The sequence below is a fragment of the Giraffa tippelskirchi genome, chromosome 11 (genome assembly GCF_054371585.1).
Source record: "Giraffa tippelskirchi isolate mGirTip1 chromosome 11, T2T-mGirTip1v1.2.pri, whole genome shotgun sequence".
NCBI lineage: Eukaryota > Metazoa > Chordata > Mammalia > Artiodactyla > Giraffidae > Giraffa > Giraffa tippelskirchi.
Window position 1 is genome coordinate 60,788,157 of NC_137285.1, and position 17,844 is coordinate 60,806,000.

Genomic DNA, 17,844 nt, shown 5'->3' on the forward strand with positions numbered 1-17,844 from the left:
CAGCAGTGGAGATGCAGACACAGAGACCAGACTTATGGACATGGGGTTGGGGGCGGTAAGAAGGATAGGGTGGGACAAATGGAGAGAGCAGTATGGAAACATATACACTAAAATGTGCAAAACGGATAGCCACTGAGAATTTGGTGTGTGACTCAGGGAACTCAAACTGGGGCTCTGTGACAACCTCAGGGGTGGGATGGGGTGGGAGGTGAGAGGGAGGCTCAAAGGGGAGAGGACATATGTACACCTGTGGCTGATCCATGTTGATGTATAGCAGAAACCAACACAATGTTAGAATTATCCTTCAATTAAAAATGAATAAATTTTTTAAAAAGTGTTGAGCTTCTCAAGGCTGATTCATGTTGATATATGGCAGAAACTAACACAATACTGTAAAGCAACTATCCTCCAGTGAAAAATAATAAATGAAAAAAAAAAGAAATATAATCGGGGAGCTCTTAATGAAAATTTTATTATGTTAAATTGTAGCATTTACTTTAGGCTTAAGATTTGTTCTTCAGAAGGATGAAATTTTATGCTAATATTAAGTCAAAGAAAAAAGTATACACGTTTTTCAATATCTCAAATGTGTTAAGCATAAAAAGGGTCCTATCTCACAATGCTTCCTTCCTGAGGGATCCAGAAATAGACATGTAAAATCTAAATGTGAAGTGTACAAATTTCTACTTAGCTCCTGCCCTTTTTCCTCATTAGCTCTGGCTGGACTGAGCTTGCTCAGTCACTAATGACTATGTGGCCCATGTATAAATTTAGAAGCCACCTTGCAGAAGCATTTGTCCTTGCCTCTAAGTGTAGGGTTTCAGTAAGCATTTCAGTTACTGTTTCTTATATATCATGAAAGCACCAGTTTGTAAAATTAATCACTTTCTCCTTAAAAGAAATAATGAATTTTCATGTGGTAAGGGATGACAAAAACATTGGTACTATTTTTTCATATGTCATATAATCAAAGTAAATTTACCAATGTATATATAATGTATGGATAAAATATAATAAAGGAAAAACAGTTCTCAGTTCATCTTTGTGAAATTTGGGAATATGTTGACAAATAAGAATATTTTACTGAATCCTAATACATCCTGAGTCTACACATAAGTGGTGTGACCAAAATCATCTCCCCATCAGTGGTCTTCCACATCTAAAAAGTCAACAGTTGGATTAGTCATTAAAGGTTAACATTTAGCATGTTAACATTTGAACTGTAAGTCACTCTGTTAATTTGCTCTGTGAATTCATTGCTCCTCATGTCATGTAGAGGAAACCATGGCCCTTAAAAAATGGCACACATAGTGCTAATTTTTCTTCCTCTCTTCCTCTCTGTTTTTGGCTGTGCTGTATGGCATGCAGAATCGTTGCTTCCTGACAGGGATTGAATCCATGCCCCCTGCAGCGGAAGTGCAGAGCCCTAATCACTGGACTGCCAGGGAATTCCCATAACAGCTAATTTTTTAATTGAGAGCAAGTTCTGCTAGAGAAAAGACACCCACCTTCTGATATATCAAAGTATCTAGGAATGACTACTCCACCACTTTCTCATTAGCTAGTTTTAATCCCGAGGAATAGCAACATTGAGTTGGAAAAGAGGTAAAGAAATCTGGCAAATAGTGTCAGTCAAACCTCACACATATTTCTTGATACATGATGATAATTCTAAAAGACAAATCCCAAAGTTCACATCTAAAGCATGAAAGAGGCAAAAATTTGGCTCAGATCTAAGGTATATTACAGTATTGTCTTATAAATAAATTCAGAAAATATTTCCTAAATTTCTGAGTTAGGGTAGCAGATCAAAGGCATTTATTTCACTCTCCTTCCCAAATAACAGCACAGGTAAAGAAGTATAGAAAAAACAGACTGAAGCATCAAAATTTTGGAAGCTGAAAACAAAATAGACCATTGGTACTGACTTAGATCCAAGAGACCTGAATCCCAGAACATCAGTTGAAAACTAACTCAATTTACTCTACAGGATCTTCAAAAGACATGGAAGTAGCAGCATCAAGAGCTTCTGAAACCTGCAGAGAGGAAGCTGAAGATAAAAGGAGTCTGGGGCTTCCCTGCTGGTCCAGTGGTGGGGAATCCACCTGCCAACGCAGGGGCTGTGGTTCCATCCCTGGGACAGGAAGATCTCACATGCTATGGGGCAACTGAGCCTGTGCGCCCCAGCCACTGAGCCAGGGCTCCGGAGCCCAGGGACCACAGCTACTGAAGACCACGTGCCCAGATCCTATGCCCCCTGCCAGAGAAGCCACCGCAGCCAGAGGCCTGCTCATGGCAATGAGCGAGTGAGTAGCCCTCCACTTGCCACAACTGGAGACAGCCGGGAGCAACAGTGAGGACACAGCACAGCCATAAATAAACAAATCTTAAAAACAGAAAAACAAAGGCAGTTTGACTTTCCCTTTTCTGCTGGGGAACAATTGTTCCTCCTTAAGCCAGGTGATGGATCAGACATTTATTCTCTGGAGAAAGTAAAAACTGAAGGTCTCTAGACTATGAAGGTGCCTGGTGCACTTGAGGGGATAGGTCTGGTACCCCAACAAGTGGACTTATCATCTGTATGCAAACTGAATGCTTACTGCAGAGGCCCCCACGCCTCTTCCCTCACTGAGCGCCTAGAATGTTAGCAACCAGGCACTCATCCAGCTGGCATGAGATTCGACCTCTCTTTCCAGGTGAATCTAACCTGAGTTAGACTTGCTCATAAGGTCACCCTACAGTGAACTGTAGTCACTAAGCCCAGCGTTCAGCATATTCAATGAGTTCTTTTAGTCCCTCATGCTTAATCATGGGGTTCCAAAATCAAGGAACACCAGTCATTGAGGGAATCTTCTAACATGAAAGATACAAATACAAACAACAACAAATCCCCACAATCTGGGGGAATTAAAGACTATACATGGAGAAGAAAACTTTAAAAAGAAAAAAGTCATTAATATCTTTTAGAGTTAATTTTTTAAAAATACGTGCTATGGGCTTAGTCGTGTCCCACTCTTTGTGACCCCATGGACTGCAGCCTGCCAGGCTCCTCTGTCCATGGGATTTCCCAGGCAAGAATACTGGACTGGGTAGCCACATCCTCCTCCAGGGGAATCTTTCTGACCCAGGGACTGAACCAGCGTTTCCTGTGTCTCCTGCTTTGGCAGGTGGATTCTGTACTGGCTGAGCATCCGTGAAACAAGAGGGAATTCTCAGGGAATAAACAAAGAGTCCTTGGGAATTAAAAGCTCGATAGAAGGAGAAAAATAAATAAATAAAAACCTTAAAGTTTAGCTAAGAAGATAAAGTTGAAGAGGCATCCATAAAGGCAGAACAGAAGGTGAGGAGAGGATAAAAAATAAGAGAAAAAAGATAATAAAACTGCAGAAACAGAAAAAGTAGAACAAAGAAAATCATCAAAATTATTCAAGAAAAATTATGAGAATGTAAGGACTTACATTTCCAGATTAAAAGAACCCAATAAAAACAGTTGAAGATAGAATCTGTTGAGGATAGAGTCTTCAATCAATCTTCATAACAAATCACTTGTGAAATTTCAGAACACCTGGACAAGGAAACAATTACACTAGCTCTCAGGGAAAAAAACAAACAGGCTGATTACACACAAAGGATAAAGAAAAGCAACAACTTTGGACTCCTTCACAGCAGCACTGGAAGCAAGAAGACAGGCTTCCAATAAGCAAGAGAAATACATTCAAAACTCTTAGAAGCCAACACAATATTGTTAAGGCAATAATCCTTCAATTAAAAATAAAATTTTTAAAAAAGAAATACATTCAAAATTTTGTACAAAAAGATATCCAACCTAAAATCCTATCCTCAGAAATTATCAATCAAGAATGAGGATTGAAAATGGTATTTTCAGACATTCAAGATCTCAATTTATTTCCCATTTGTCTTTCCTTAAGATGCTACTGGAAGTTATGCTTTACCAACATGAGCGAATAAACCAAGAAAGAGAAAGACATGTAATACAGGGAATCCCAGGTGATAGCTGTGTCCTGCACACAGGGGCAACCGGTCCCAGGCAGGGCAGTATGACTCAAGGATCAGGGCAGTCAGCACAGTCAGTACCACCAAGGTCCTCTGCCCTTACACCCTCTTTTAGCCTGAGGATACCTGGGTGAGCCTGACCCAGGTTCTTACCTGTGTCTTATCTGGATGTCTCTTAAGTAGGCCATAGGAGTTACAAGTAGAAACTACAGAGCAACACTTCCTGTCAGGCCAGACTTTAGCTCTAAGACCAGTATCTGGTCCACACCACATCCGTGTCAGATGGGTGAATCGTATTAAGCTATCTGTTTTCCAGGAATTTTCTACAGACAGAGGAAGTCTCTTGTAAGCCTTCAGAAGAGCTGAAGCTAGACTATGATACAGAGACTGTTCAATGTTTTTCCTGATATTCTTCCAAGTGATGACAATACTGCCTTTTCTTTATGCAATTAGGATTGTGATTGCTACTCTGGTTTTCAAAACTAAATTATATATATATATAAAAATATGTAATTTTTATTTTTGCTGTGCCACACAGCTTGTGGGATCTTAATTCCCTGACCAGGCATTGAACCCGGGAACTTGGCAGTGAAAGCATGGAGTCCTAACCACTGGACTGCCAGGGAATTCCCTAAATAATATATTATTCTTTAGAGATAGATATACAAATGCTGGGGCTTTGGGGAAAGCAAATGAATGGTGGACACAAAATCAAAATGCTAGTTGTCTCTGAGGAGAAAGAGGGAGATGGGTGGGCAGGGCTCACAGAGCACTGGTACTAGTAATGCTCTTTCTTCACCCAGGCAGTGGGGCCACAAATTTATCATGATTATTTAAAACTATGCATATGTGAGGCTTATACAGTGTTCCAAATAAATGAAACAGGCATTTTAATAAAAATTATTTAACTGCATTTTATGAAAAGATGCTTCTATTTTATTACCAACTTTGATTTCAGATCGAATCAAATTTGAAGTGTTTACAAAACTTCACCTCTCTCAGTGCAATTATTTGCTTCAAATAAAAACATTTAGAAAAAAACAACCCTCATCTCTCCTATACTCATGGAATATTCCATTCAAAAGGAATCCACATAAAATAATACTGCTGCTATGTAGAAAACAGAGAGCAATTTCCTTTCAAATAAGCATAATGCAACATGCTTTTGCACTGTGTAAATTTTCTTTGCCCCTGACAGCAATTTACTTGGTAATATTATAAATATAAAAAATTAGGAATATTTTCTCAATGTTTATGCTAATTTTCTAAGCAATTCAAATATAATACATATTTAGTAATAATATTTAATTAGATAATATATTTAAAGTATATTAAAAACCAGAAGATCTAATGTTGCCACTAGTTGACCAATCTCAAGTACTATTTACCCTTCTTAAAACACAATATTCATATTTACTTATTAAATCAATTGTGGTAATCTTAAGTGAATTTGCTTACCTTTGGTTTTGAGACTAGCTGGTGAAGTACAGTGATATTTTGATGTCCCTGTTTTGGATTTTGGTTTATTTTCAATCTCTGAATATTGCTGAGGTCAAGTAAAGGAATTTTTACACAAGTTTATAAAACACAAATATTTTTCTAGTTTGGCTAAATATAAACTACAGTTAAGAAAATTCTAATTTTTTTCTGGACACACTGCCTCAGGCAAATATCTACTTTTACCTATGCCCACAGGTTGTCTCATTGCTCATTAAAACTGCAGTTTAAAAAAAATAATAATAATAATAAAACTGCAGTTTACTCTCTACCTTAAAATTGCTAATTACATATATTTTTTCTAAAATGTACCACAGTTGTAAGGTAACGATGATCCTATATGCAAAGCAGCAAAAGAGACAGAGAGGTAAAGAACAGACTTTTGGTCTCTGGGAGAAGACAAGGGTGGGATGATTTGAGAGAATAGCATTGAAACATGTATATTACCACACGTGAAATAAATGACCAGTCCAAGTTCAATGCATGATGCAGGGCACTCAAAGCCGGTGCTCTGGGACAACCCAGAGGGATGGGGTGGGTAGGGAGGTGGGAGGGGGGGTTCAGGATGGGGGACACATGTGCACCCGTGGCTGATTCATGTCAATGTAGGGCAAAAACCACCATAGTATTGTAAACTAATTAGCCTCCAAGTAAAATTAATTAATTACAAAAATAAAATGTACTATAATTGTAAGCAATTGTCAATCTAAAACTAAAGCTGAGTTATTTGCTCTAGTTATGAGTAGCCTCATTACTATCCATATAAAAGTTCTTACTATAAAAAGTGAGGTCTTGCTAATTAACTAATTAATTAAACAAAACTTTATTAGTACTTACTACATGTGAAGCACTGTACTAGGTACATTAGAAGCAGTAAAACACTGTACTGGGTACAGCAGATAAAACAGAGAAAAATTTCTGACCACAGGAGCTTATATTCTAATGCTGGGGCTGATGATAAAAAGTATAGGTACATGATATGGCATAATACAGTAAGGTAAGAGGAAATGTAGAGGAAAGCATAGTAGACAAGAAATGTGTATGTCATGACAACTGCAGGTTTTTTTTGGGGGGGGTGGCTGTGCTAGGTCTTTGTTGCCATGGGCTCTCTCTATTTGCAGCAAGCAGGGTCTGCTCTCTAGATGTACCTTCTCTTTTTGCAGACCACGAGGTCTAAGACACGCAGGCTTCACTAGTTGCAGCTCACGGGCTTAGTTGCTCCATGGCACGTGGGATATTCCTGGACCAGGGATTGAACCCATGTCCCCTGCATTGCAAGGCAAGTTCTTAACCACTGGACACCAGGGAAGCCCACAACTGCAGTTTTAAATGGTATGAAATGGCATTGTTAAGGACGACCTCACTGAAAAACTGGTATTTGAGCAAAGTTAGGTGATAAAGACGTGAGACCTGAGGTTATCTGGGAGAAGAGCATTTTTAGGCAGAGACTACAGCAAGTATAAAGCCCTGAGATGGGAGTACGTCCAGTAGGTTTGTGGGAAAACAAGAAGGTCAGTGTGCCTGGAGTGGAATGAATGAAGACTGTTGTAGATGAGATCATGTATGGCCTCGTAGGCCACTGTGAGGAGTGTGATGGAAAGCCACTGGAGGATGGATATGGTGGGCATCTTTGTTGTTGCTGTTGAACACATGAATGAAAAAAATCATTACTTCAATTTCTTTTAGTTTTTATTTATTTATTTAAACTTTTTTTCTTCCAGTTTTACTGAGATATAATTGACATTTAGCACTTGTATAAGTTTAAGGTGTACGGCATAATGATTTGACTTATATTCATCATGAAATTATCACAATAAGTTTAGTGAACTTATTTCATCATCTGAAAGATACAAAATTAAAGAAATAGAAAAAACTTTTTCTTTGTGATGAGAAGTTGGCATTTATGTATTTATTTTTGGCTGTGCTGAGTCTCCATGGCTGGGCAGGCTTTTCTCTGGTTGTGGTTTGGAGATTTCTCATCACGGTGGCTACTCTTGTTGTGGAGACCGTACTCTAGGGGGCCTAGGCTTCTGTAGTTTCAGCACACGGGCTCTAGGGCGCAGGCTCATAACATGTGGTATCTTCCTGGATCAGGGATTGAACCTGTGTCTCCTGCACTGACAGGCGGACTCTACCACTGAGCCATCAGGAAAGCCCTGGCATTTATTTTTAAAGTCCTTCTGGGGAGTTCCCTGCTGGTTTAGTAGTTAGGATTCAGCGCTTTCACTGCCATGGCTCAAGTTCATTCCCTACTCAGGGAACTGAGATCCCCACAGCCACGCGTGTGACAAGAGTCCCTCTGGCTGTAGAATTCAGAATAGGCTGGGGGCAGGGCTAAAAGCCAAAGTACAGAAGCCAGGTAGAAGAATCCAGGCAAGATATGATGATGGCTTTGACCAACAGTGGAAATGGTAAGAAGTAGTCAGATTCTGAATATATTTCGAAGACAGAGCTGATAGGTTTTAGATGTGGAATATGAAAAAGAAAAGAGAAGAGCTGAAGCTAATTCTAAAGTGAACTACTGGAGGAATTCAGTTGCTCTTATGGAGATGGGGAAGGTCACATTCTATCATGAATATGCACATCTGAGTTTAGAAATGTTGTAAATTTATTTCTAAAAATGTTTCATTAGTTATCAAAAAACAACTTGAATTACAATGTGACTTTTTTTATTTCTGAGGATCTGGTAAAAACAGCACTTCTTATATAACTGTTAAGTGCAACTTGCAATCTTTGTTCTGGTTGAGCTGTTTGAGTCTTTGTTGTTTCACTGTGGGTGTTGAAGTGTGTGCTGGTATTGACTCCATAGCACTTTAATTGTAGGAATCATCTCTTAGCCTATCCATCTCCTGATTTTTAATTATCTCTAAAGAAAATCACAGAATTCCCACAATGATTACCCAGTGTCCTACACTGGTAACTCCAAAAACTGTTCATTATGATGTAAATAGGATGAGAATATGTCCTCCACTCCATTTCATTGCACAGTGGTGTCCATTTTCATTTTGACAGATAGTCCACATCTAAAAATGTACACTCTTCTCTCCTATTGTTATTTCTTGAAAATAAAATTCTTTTGTTTTCAGAGCATCTCTCTTGACAATGACTACCATGTCTGAATTTTATTCTGGTATTCTTTAATGGACATTTATTGTTTATTTCTATAAAGTGAGTTTTGCTTTGCTTTTAAGATTCTAGAATTCTGATTTTACTGTCATGGTAAATATTGGCTTGTTTTACATTCTTTTTAACCTTAAAATTAATATAGAATCACATGCTAGCACTGATCAAAAATAATCCAATTCAACTTAATGTTTAATTAAGCAGGCACCTTGGCCATTTATTTTAACCATTTCCAGTATCAGAGAGCCCACTACACTACTTAGCAGTCCACTGCCATTCTGAAGAGCTCTAATTGCCAAAAAATGCTTTTTCACAAGTAGTTAAAGTTGGCCTTCCTATATCCTCTATTCATTAATCCCTGGAACTACAAAAAAGCACAAGGGACTTATTCTCAGGTCAGCCAGTAACTAGCCATGTGAGGTTAGGACTGTCATAATCACTCAGAGCTCATCACACCATCTGATCTATAAAATGAAGGGATGGATCTCTTCTAGCTCTTAAGTTCCTTCCAATAGCTCTTCCATAGGATCTTAGGATACCTCAGATAGCATTCCTCCCTAAATTTACATTTATTCCACCCTAATGACTGGAGTTCACACCAAGATTCCTTGTATGACACGGTTTTTAGCTCCTTCACAATCCTTATCATCCTTCCTTGGATACGCTCCAGATTACCAACGTGCCTAAAGGTAACACCCAGAACTGAAAAAAAACAAGTGATATTCTGGATACGGTGTGGGTACTGAGTTCCATGTTACCAGTACTCCATTGTCCTTGTAGTGGTTACCTATCGCCACATAACCAGTTACCCCCAAACTGAACAGGTTTAAACAGCAAGAAGCATGAACTCACAGGTCAGGAATTCAGAAAGGGTTTAGCTCAGTGATTCTGGCTCAGGGTCTCTCACGCAGTAAAAGTCACTGACCAGCGCTGTAGTCATCTTAAGACTCAACTAAAGGAAAAAAAGAGAGAGAGAGAAAGACTCAACCGAAGGGTCTCTTTTAAACTCACTCATGTAGTTGGCAGGTTTAACTTTCTCACAGGATACTGAATAGACAGCCTCAATCTCTCATTACATCATGTGGAGCTCTCCAAAGAACTGCTTACATCATGATGCATCACGACAGTTCACTCACTCCAGAGCAAGTGACTGTAGGGAAGGGGAGAGAGAGAGAGAGGAAGGAGGGAAAGAGAGAGGTCACACTTTTTCTTCTTACTTTTTTTATTCAAAGATGTTTATTGGTTATTTGAAATGTATCAGACAGTTCTCTAGGCATGTGGGATACTAAATGAACAAAACTGACCAGTTCCTTGCCCTTCTTTATAAAATAATCTCAGAGGGAGTATTCTATCACTTCTGCCATATTCATTTGCTAGAATTAAGTCACCAGGGTCCAGTTCATAGAATTACACATAGACATTGAACATCGGGGGCAGGAGGTGTTGGGGCTATCCTAGAGGCTGCCTATGTCAGTTGTGAACACCATCTTTCTACAAATGCAGCCTAAGATCTCATGATGGTTTTGTGCCAAAGGTTCACGCTGATCTTCTCATCAACTGAAACTCAAGTTTCTGTTTGTTTGCTTTATAAAGCCATTGATTTTGTACTTAATCCTTAAAGCCTAAGGGCAGGATTTATCTCTGATGTTTAATTTGTCTCTGATACATATTTTTAAAAGTTACTTCCTATATATTATAATTTAAATCCCTATTAGAGAAGGAGGAGGCTGCTAAAACACATTTTTCCAGATGTCGACCAATGTACTTTTGGTAACTCTTATGGTGTCTCCTGAGGGTTAGAGGGGTTAAACTAGTATTTTGAGTAAATGCAATATCTCATTAAGCCTCAGATTTCTCTTATAAAAGTTGACAAACATTCTTTATTAAATTAATAGAAGAAGACTATAAATAAACTATTATATCTGTGTGGTATTCCAGGCCTTTTCAATCTTTGAATAATCAAGCCTTGCAGGAACTGAATAGGAGTTCATGTCTGTTCTACTTTCTATTTCTTTGAGTTAATTAAACTTACTATTATTTAAGATTAAAAAATATTATTTTTCTAATCCAGCTAAAATAAAATTAATATTAGATATAGTCCCCACTTAGAGATTTTCTGCTACTCTTCTGCTTTCTAATTTAAGAGTTTTAGTGTACAGAGTAAGAACACAAATTTAAAATGGCACAGTTAAGAATTGAGACACTTACATTTTAAGAATCTTTAGTATAAAAAATGTATTCAGTGTTATAAATGTTGCCTCCAGTTTCTAAATAATTCCTTTTCCTTTTATAGAGTAAAAAGCACCTAAAAATAAACACGAATAAGATGACATTTCTTAATGTTGTAGATGTGTCGTACTAGTTTTGCAAAATATGAAATAAGCCTCTTTTGAATGGCTATTTTTAGTAGCATAGTACAGTTGTGTACTATAAACTAAGAAAGTGTATTTCGAGTTAAAAATCACTGATCTGATTCAGAAATCCCATCAAAGTAAAATCATATAGGTTTTTGACTAGTGGAGAAAGTGAAAGTGAAAGTTGCTTAGTCGTGTCCGACTCTTTGCTACTTAGAGTCTATGGAATTCTCCAGGCCAGAGTGCTAGAGTGGGTAGCTTTTCCCTTCTCCAGGGGATCTTCCCAACCCAGGGATCAAACCCAGGTCTCCCTCATTGCAGGTGGATTCTTCACCAGCTGAACCACTGGGGAAGCTCAAGAATACTGGAGTGGGTAGCCTATCCCTTCTCCAGCTGATCTTCCCGACCCAGGAATTGAACTGGGGTCTCCTGCATTGCAGGAGGATTCTTTACCAAATGAGCTAGTGGAGAAAAAGAGGTTTCAAATTTGTTTCTTTCAACAGAAAGAACCATCTTATTAAGATCAGAAGATCCAGGCTCTGTATAGTACTGCCTCTACGGTATGACCTTACATCAGTCATCAATTCCTCTACATTCTGGTTACTGGTCTATGAAAGGAAGTGGTTGGATTAAGGTTTCTTACAGCTTTCAAAGCTTCTGATTCTATTTATGAATTTCCTACGGTTCTCAGTCACTTCTCTGATAATTTCAATTCAAAACTGTAAGAAATTGTAGAGAAGAGAAGCACAGGCAAATTAAGTATGCATCTGGGTGCTTCAGTTCAGCTCAGCTCAGTCACTCAGTCATGTCCAACTCTTTGCAACTCCATGGACTGCAGCACGCCAGGCCTCCCTGTCCATCACCAACTCCCGGAGTTTACTCAAACTCATGTCCGTTGAGTCGGTGATGCCATCCAACCATCTCATCCTCTGTCGTCTCCTTCTCCTTCCGCCTTCAATCTTTCCCAGCATCAGGGTCTTTTTCAATGAGTCAGTTCTTTGCATCAGGTGGCCAAAGTATTGGAGTTTCAGCTTCAGCATCAGTCCTTCCAATGAAAATTCAGGACTGATTTCCTTTAGGATGGACTAGTTGGATCTCCTTGCAGTCCAAAGGACTCTTAAGAGTCTTCTCCAACACCACAGTTCAAAAGCATCAATTCTTCACCACTCAGCTTTCTTTATAGTCCAACTCTCACATTCATACATGACTACTGGAAAAACCATAGCTTTGACTAGATGGACCTTTGTTGGCAAAGTAATGTCTCTGCTTTTTAATATGCTGTCTAGGTTGGTCATAACTGTTCTTCCAAAGAGTAAACGTCTTTTAATTTCATGGCTGCAGTCACCATCTGCAGTGATTTTGGAGCCCCCAAAATAAAGTCTGTCACTGTTTCTACTGTTTCCCCATTTTCATTCATCTTTTTTAAGAAAAAAAATTTTTAAGCAGTTTTAGGTTTACAATAAAATTGAGAGAAAGATACAGAGATTTCCCATATGCCCCTTACCCCCACACCTGCATAGCCTCTCCTATTATCAGTGTCATTCAGTAGATGATGTATTTTTTACCACAGATGAACCTATATTGACACATTGTAATCACCTAAAGTCTACAGTTTACCTGAGGGTTCAATCTTGGTTTTGAACAGTCTGTAAGTTTGGATAAAAGTAAAATAACATATCTATCATTATAATATCATGTAGAGTATTTTCATTGCCCTAAAATCATTAATATTCTAAAGATTAATTTTAAATTTAAAAGATTAATTTTTAAATTAATCTTTTAAATTATAAAATGTATAATCTTTGTGGGAAATTCAAATATTTTAGAAATATAAAATTTTTGAAATGAAAGTCAACCTAACTACTCTTAGAAGAAATCTCTGATAGTTTTTTGCGCGAATCTCTAGATTTTAAATGTGCATTTTAACTTATATATTAATTCTAACCTAACCAAAATAGCACAAGCTGGCATCAAGATTGCCGGGAGAAATATCAATAACCTCAGATATGCAGATGACACCACCTTTATGGCAGAAAGTGAAGAAGATCTAAAGAGCCTCTTGATGAAAGTGAAAGAGGAGAGTGAAAAAGTTGGCTTAAAGCTCAACATTCAGAAAACTAAGATCATGGCATCCGGTCCCATCACTTCATGGGAAATAGATGGGGAAACAGTGGAAACAGTGACAGACTTTATTTTTGGGGGCTCCAAAATCACTGCAGATGGTGATTGCAGCCATGAAATTAAAGACGCTTATTCCTTGGAAGGAAAGTTATGACCAACCTAGATAGCATATTAAAAAACAGAGACATTACTTTGTCAACAAAGGTCTGTCTAGTCAAGGCTGTGGTTTTTCCAGTAGTCATGTATGGATGTGAGAATTGGACTATAAAGAAAGCTGAGTGCCGAAGAATTGATGCTTTTGGACTGTGGTGTTGGAGAAGACTCTTGAGAGCCCCTTGGACTGCAAGGAGATCCAACTAGTCCATCCTAAAGGAGATCAGTCCTAGGTGTTCATTGGAAGGACTGATGTTGAAGCTGAAACTCCAATACTTTGGCCACCTGATACGAAGAGCTGACTCATTTGAAAAGACCCTGATGCTGGGAAAGATTGAAGGCGGAAGGAGAAGGAGACGACAGAGGATGAGATGGTTGGATGGCATCACCGACTCAATGGACATGAGTTTGGGTGGACTCCGGGAGTTGGTGATGAACAGGGAGGCCTGGAGTTCAAGGGGTCGCTAAGAGTCGGACACGACTGAATGACTGAACTGAACTGAACCTAAATATTTAATGAGCACCTATTATATACTCAGATTATTTAAAAAATCATATAAATATTAACTTAGAAAAATGCAATTGCATTTCATCCAATACATACAATTCAAGCCACTGTTTTTTTTCACCTAACAAGGAATCTTGAAATATTACATGGTTTTCTGTTGCCCCTTTAATGGATTAGTGGGTTGTTTCCAATTTTCATTATTATGAATAAACTTTCAGTGACTATTCTGTGCTTATCTTCACACATTTGTGAAAACCTCTCTCTCAAACAGATTCTTTGAAATGGAATTGCTGAATTAAAGGGCATACATATATTTAAAATTAGCATCATAAAAATATTTGTTATATTAATGTCTACTTCCTGAATTTTCTGTAAAGTTGAGTATTGTTTCATAAATTCATTTGTACTTCTTCCATGATTCATCATCTATGGGATTCTCATCTGCACTTAATATGAAATGGTGCCAAATTTAATAAATGGATTATTTAACTGGAACCTAAATTCCTAAAAGGTCTCCTTTGTTAAAAATCCTACTTAAAAAATTAAGTAGAGACTGAATTCTCTGGATAACTTACACTGTGTTCCTTTTTGAAATCTCTTTAAACAGTTTGAAAACAAACTGGCTGGAGCAGATTAAATATGAGTGCTAATTCTGACTCCACCCCCCAAAAGTGACAATAGATACGTTATTACCTTAATTGTACCCTTAACCTCCTCAAGGACATTTGGAGAGATCTCTAGAGGTAGTCACATTGTTATTTCAATGCAGAGAGCAGTACTTCAGGAAAAACAAATGTGCGTGTAAATCACAAGGAAAATATTTGAAAGAGTAAAATGTGAATTTGGATATGATTCATCATTGTTGATTATTTATATTTTTCTATATATTTCTTACAATGAGCCTAAATATATTTCTAGAATTAAAGTTTTGTTACAGTAACAGAACCTATTTCTATTTAGACAGAAAATTGAATTGCTTTTTTATTGAGATGTAATTCACTATCACACACTTCAGTAAATTTTAGTATATTCAGAGTTATGTACCATCACCATTACCTACTTAGAGAACACTCTGTGCTATGCTTAGTCGTTCAGTCATGTCAGACTCTTTGCAACCCTATGGACTAGGCTCCTCTGTCCATGGGGATTCTCCAGGCAAGAATACTGGAGTAGGTTGCCATGCTCTCCTCCAGAGGATCTTCCCAACCCAGGGATCAAACCCAGGTCTCCCGCATTATGAGCAGATTTTTTACCAGCTGAGCCACCAGGGAAGCCCAAGAATACTGGAGTAGGTAACCTATCCCTTCTTCAGGGGAACTTCCCAACCCAGGAATTGAACTGGGGTCTCCTGCATTGCAGGCAGATTCTTCACCAGCTGACCTACCTGGGAAGCCCACTTGAGAACATTTTATCACCCTTTTAAAAAGCCCCATATCCATCAGCAGTCACTCCTCATTCCTCTGTGTCACCACAACCCCTGGCAACCACTAATCTATTTGTCAATCTATGAATTTGCCTATTCTGGAAATGCCAAATAAATAGAATCATACAACTGGTTACCTTTTGTGTCTGGCTTCTTTCACTTAACAAAATGCTTTCCAGGTTCATGTATGTGTGGCATGTATCAGTTCATTTCGTAGCCTGTCTTAGTCACCCAGGGTGCTTCAACAGAATACCAAAGACTGGGTGGCTTAAACAGCAGACACTCATTTCTTTTGGCTCTGGAGAATGTGAAGTTCACAATCAAGGTACTGGAGGATTTGGGTCTTAGAGAGAACCCTCTGCATGGCTAGCAATCACCTTTACTAAAAAGAGGACGCGCTAGTGTCTGTTTTCTTGTAAGGGCATTAATCCCATCATGAGGGCTACATTCTCAAGACCTCATCTAAACCTAATTACCTCCCAAAGGCCCCACCTCCTAAAATCATCACACTGGGGTAAGAGCTTCACACATGACTTTGGGTGGGCGGAAGACAAAATATTTAGTCCATAACATGACTCAATAATATTCCACTGTATAGAATACCACATTTTGTTTATCATTTCATTAGTTGACAGGCATTTAGGTTGTTTCCACTTTTTAGCTATTATGAATAATGTTACTATGAACACTTATATACAAGTTTTGTGTGACTGCATGCTTTCAGTTCTCTTGGGTACACACCTAGGTATGGAATTGTGAGCTCATATAATAACTCTATGTTTAACCATCTAAGGAACTGCCAATCTGATTTCTCAATGGCTGTACCATTTTATATACATATAAATATATTATTTATACATATATTTGTTGCTGTACTAGCAATATATTAGGACTCTGATTTCTCCAAATCTTCACCAATGCTTATTATTGTCTTTTTTGTTATAACTATCTATCTTAGTGGGTGTGAAGTAATAGCTCATTGTGGTTTTGATTTTTTTTTTCCCTAATGACTAATGTTGAGTGTGTGTTCACGTGCTTATTGCCATTTTTCGTTGTTTTTTTTTTAGTGTCCTCACACATTCAAAAAAAATTTTTTTGGAGTACAGTTGATCTGTAATGTTGTGTCATTTGTATATCTTCTTTAGAGAAATGTCTATATGAATCCTTTGTCCATTTTTAGTTGGGTTATTTGTTTTTTTATTGTTAAATATAAGAGCTCTTTATATATCCTGGATACAAATTCTTTATCAGATATATGATTTACAAATATTTCCTCCCATTTTTAGGTTGTCTTTTCACTTTCTTGATAGTGTCCTTTGAAATACAAATTTTTTTTAATAAAAAGCAATGATAAATTACACTTTAAAAAGGCCGTTGGAGATCTGGATCCAGCATAATGTTTTCCTAACACATAATAAAAGTTTCATAGAATTATATAGCAGGTAGAAAATAATTCAAGAGTGTATGATAAGAAGAACAAGAGAAGCTAATTGATAATTAATTAAAAGATATTTTTATGGGTAGGAAATTAAATTTCACATAGGTAATATATGAGAATAAAGACTCTAATATATTTAACTTCTTTTCATATGTGTAAACACACATAAAGCAGACTGCAAGGAGTTATTTTACACACACAAGCCAGAGGAAAATCTGTGCTTATTCCTAAACCTACTTAGTGGCATTGAAGCAGAAATAGAGTTGATTACTCAGGTTAATGGGTTGGTGTCTATAAATGACAAATTACTATATTAAAGAAGTTACTAACTTTATATGCTGAACTATTGCTAACAATATTTTACAATAATTAACAAAAGTTGATTTTGAAATAACCCTTTCTGGTTAATTTCTCCTCTCTCTTTGGAACCTTTGGTAATTAAAAAAACTATATTCAATATACATGTGAAACTTTTTCAACAATTAATATAGAGCATTCAAAGGTAACAGCTTATAAATTCTCCTTAAGGCAAGAAAAAAATAGTGGGCATAAGAAACTATGAAACACTGTTGTAGTCACTCTTGCTCAAAGACTTCTCCAATGTACTTTGAGCTATTCATTTCCTTCTTGTAGATACATTTTACCATGCTTTAAAGAAACATGAAGAAGCTGTAAGACACAGAAGGAATGAATAAGGAATTCAGGTGGTCAGGTGAGATTTAAATAACAGAGGATTGGGTGAAGGTAAAGTTGGAAGTAGTCTCTTCAACACACGCCAATAACACAGGCAAGAAGAAAGCATGAAGTCGGAAACCCAGTCAAGCAGACTAGCCTAAAGAGCTTGGAACTTAAGCAGACTTTAAATATTGGGTTGGTCAAAAAGTTCATTCGAGTTTGTTACAGTTTACAGAAAAACCCAAAGGAACTTTTTGGGCAACTCAATAGCAGATACAGGTACAAACAGCACATGGCATCTTGATTCCTGGTAACTCTTATATGCTTCCAGTTAAGAAAGAATTACATTCACAAACCTGGCCTGAGCCTGCAATGAAGGTCAGTGGAGTACTTGGCTGAAAGGAAGAGAATAGAAGATTTTGACATAGACTAACCCTGACAAGACTGAGGTCCGGGTACCTGGGAGAGTTTCTAAAAAATTTGGAGCCATGTATATTCTCCAGAGGGTTCTCTAACTATGCTGGAGAATGTGGGATGA

The 17,844-nt window shown here is 37.7% G+C and overlaps 1 protein-coding gene across 1 annotated transcript in view; it reads right to left on the reverse strand.

Moving 5' to 3' along the window:
• LRBA (LPS responsive beige-like anchor protein) overlaps positions 1–17,844 on the reverse strand; it is an 803,036-nt gene that overhangs the window by 763,410 nt on the left and 21,782 nt on the right. Inside the window, exon 2 of the mRNA XM_081543943.1 lies at positions 9,487–9,586. The gene's annotated coding sequence lies outside the window, so the exon portion shown is untranslated. The remainder of the gene's footprint in view (positions 1–9,486; positions 9,587–17,844) is intronic.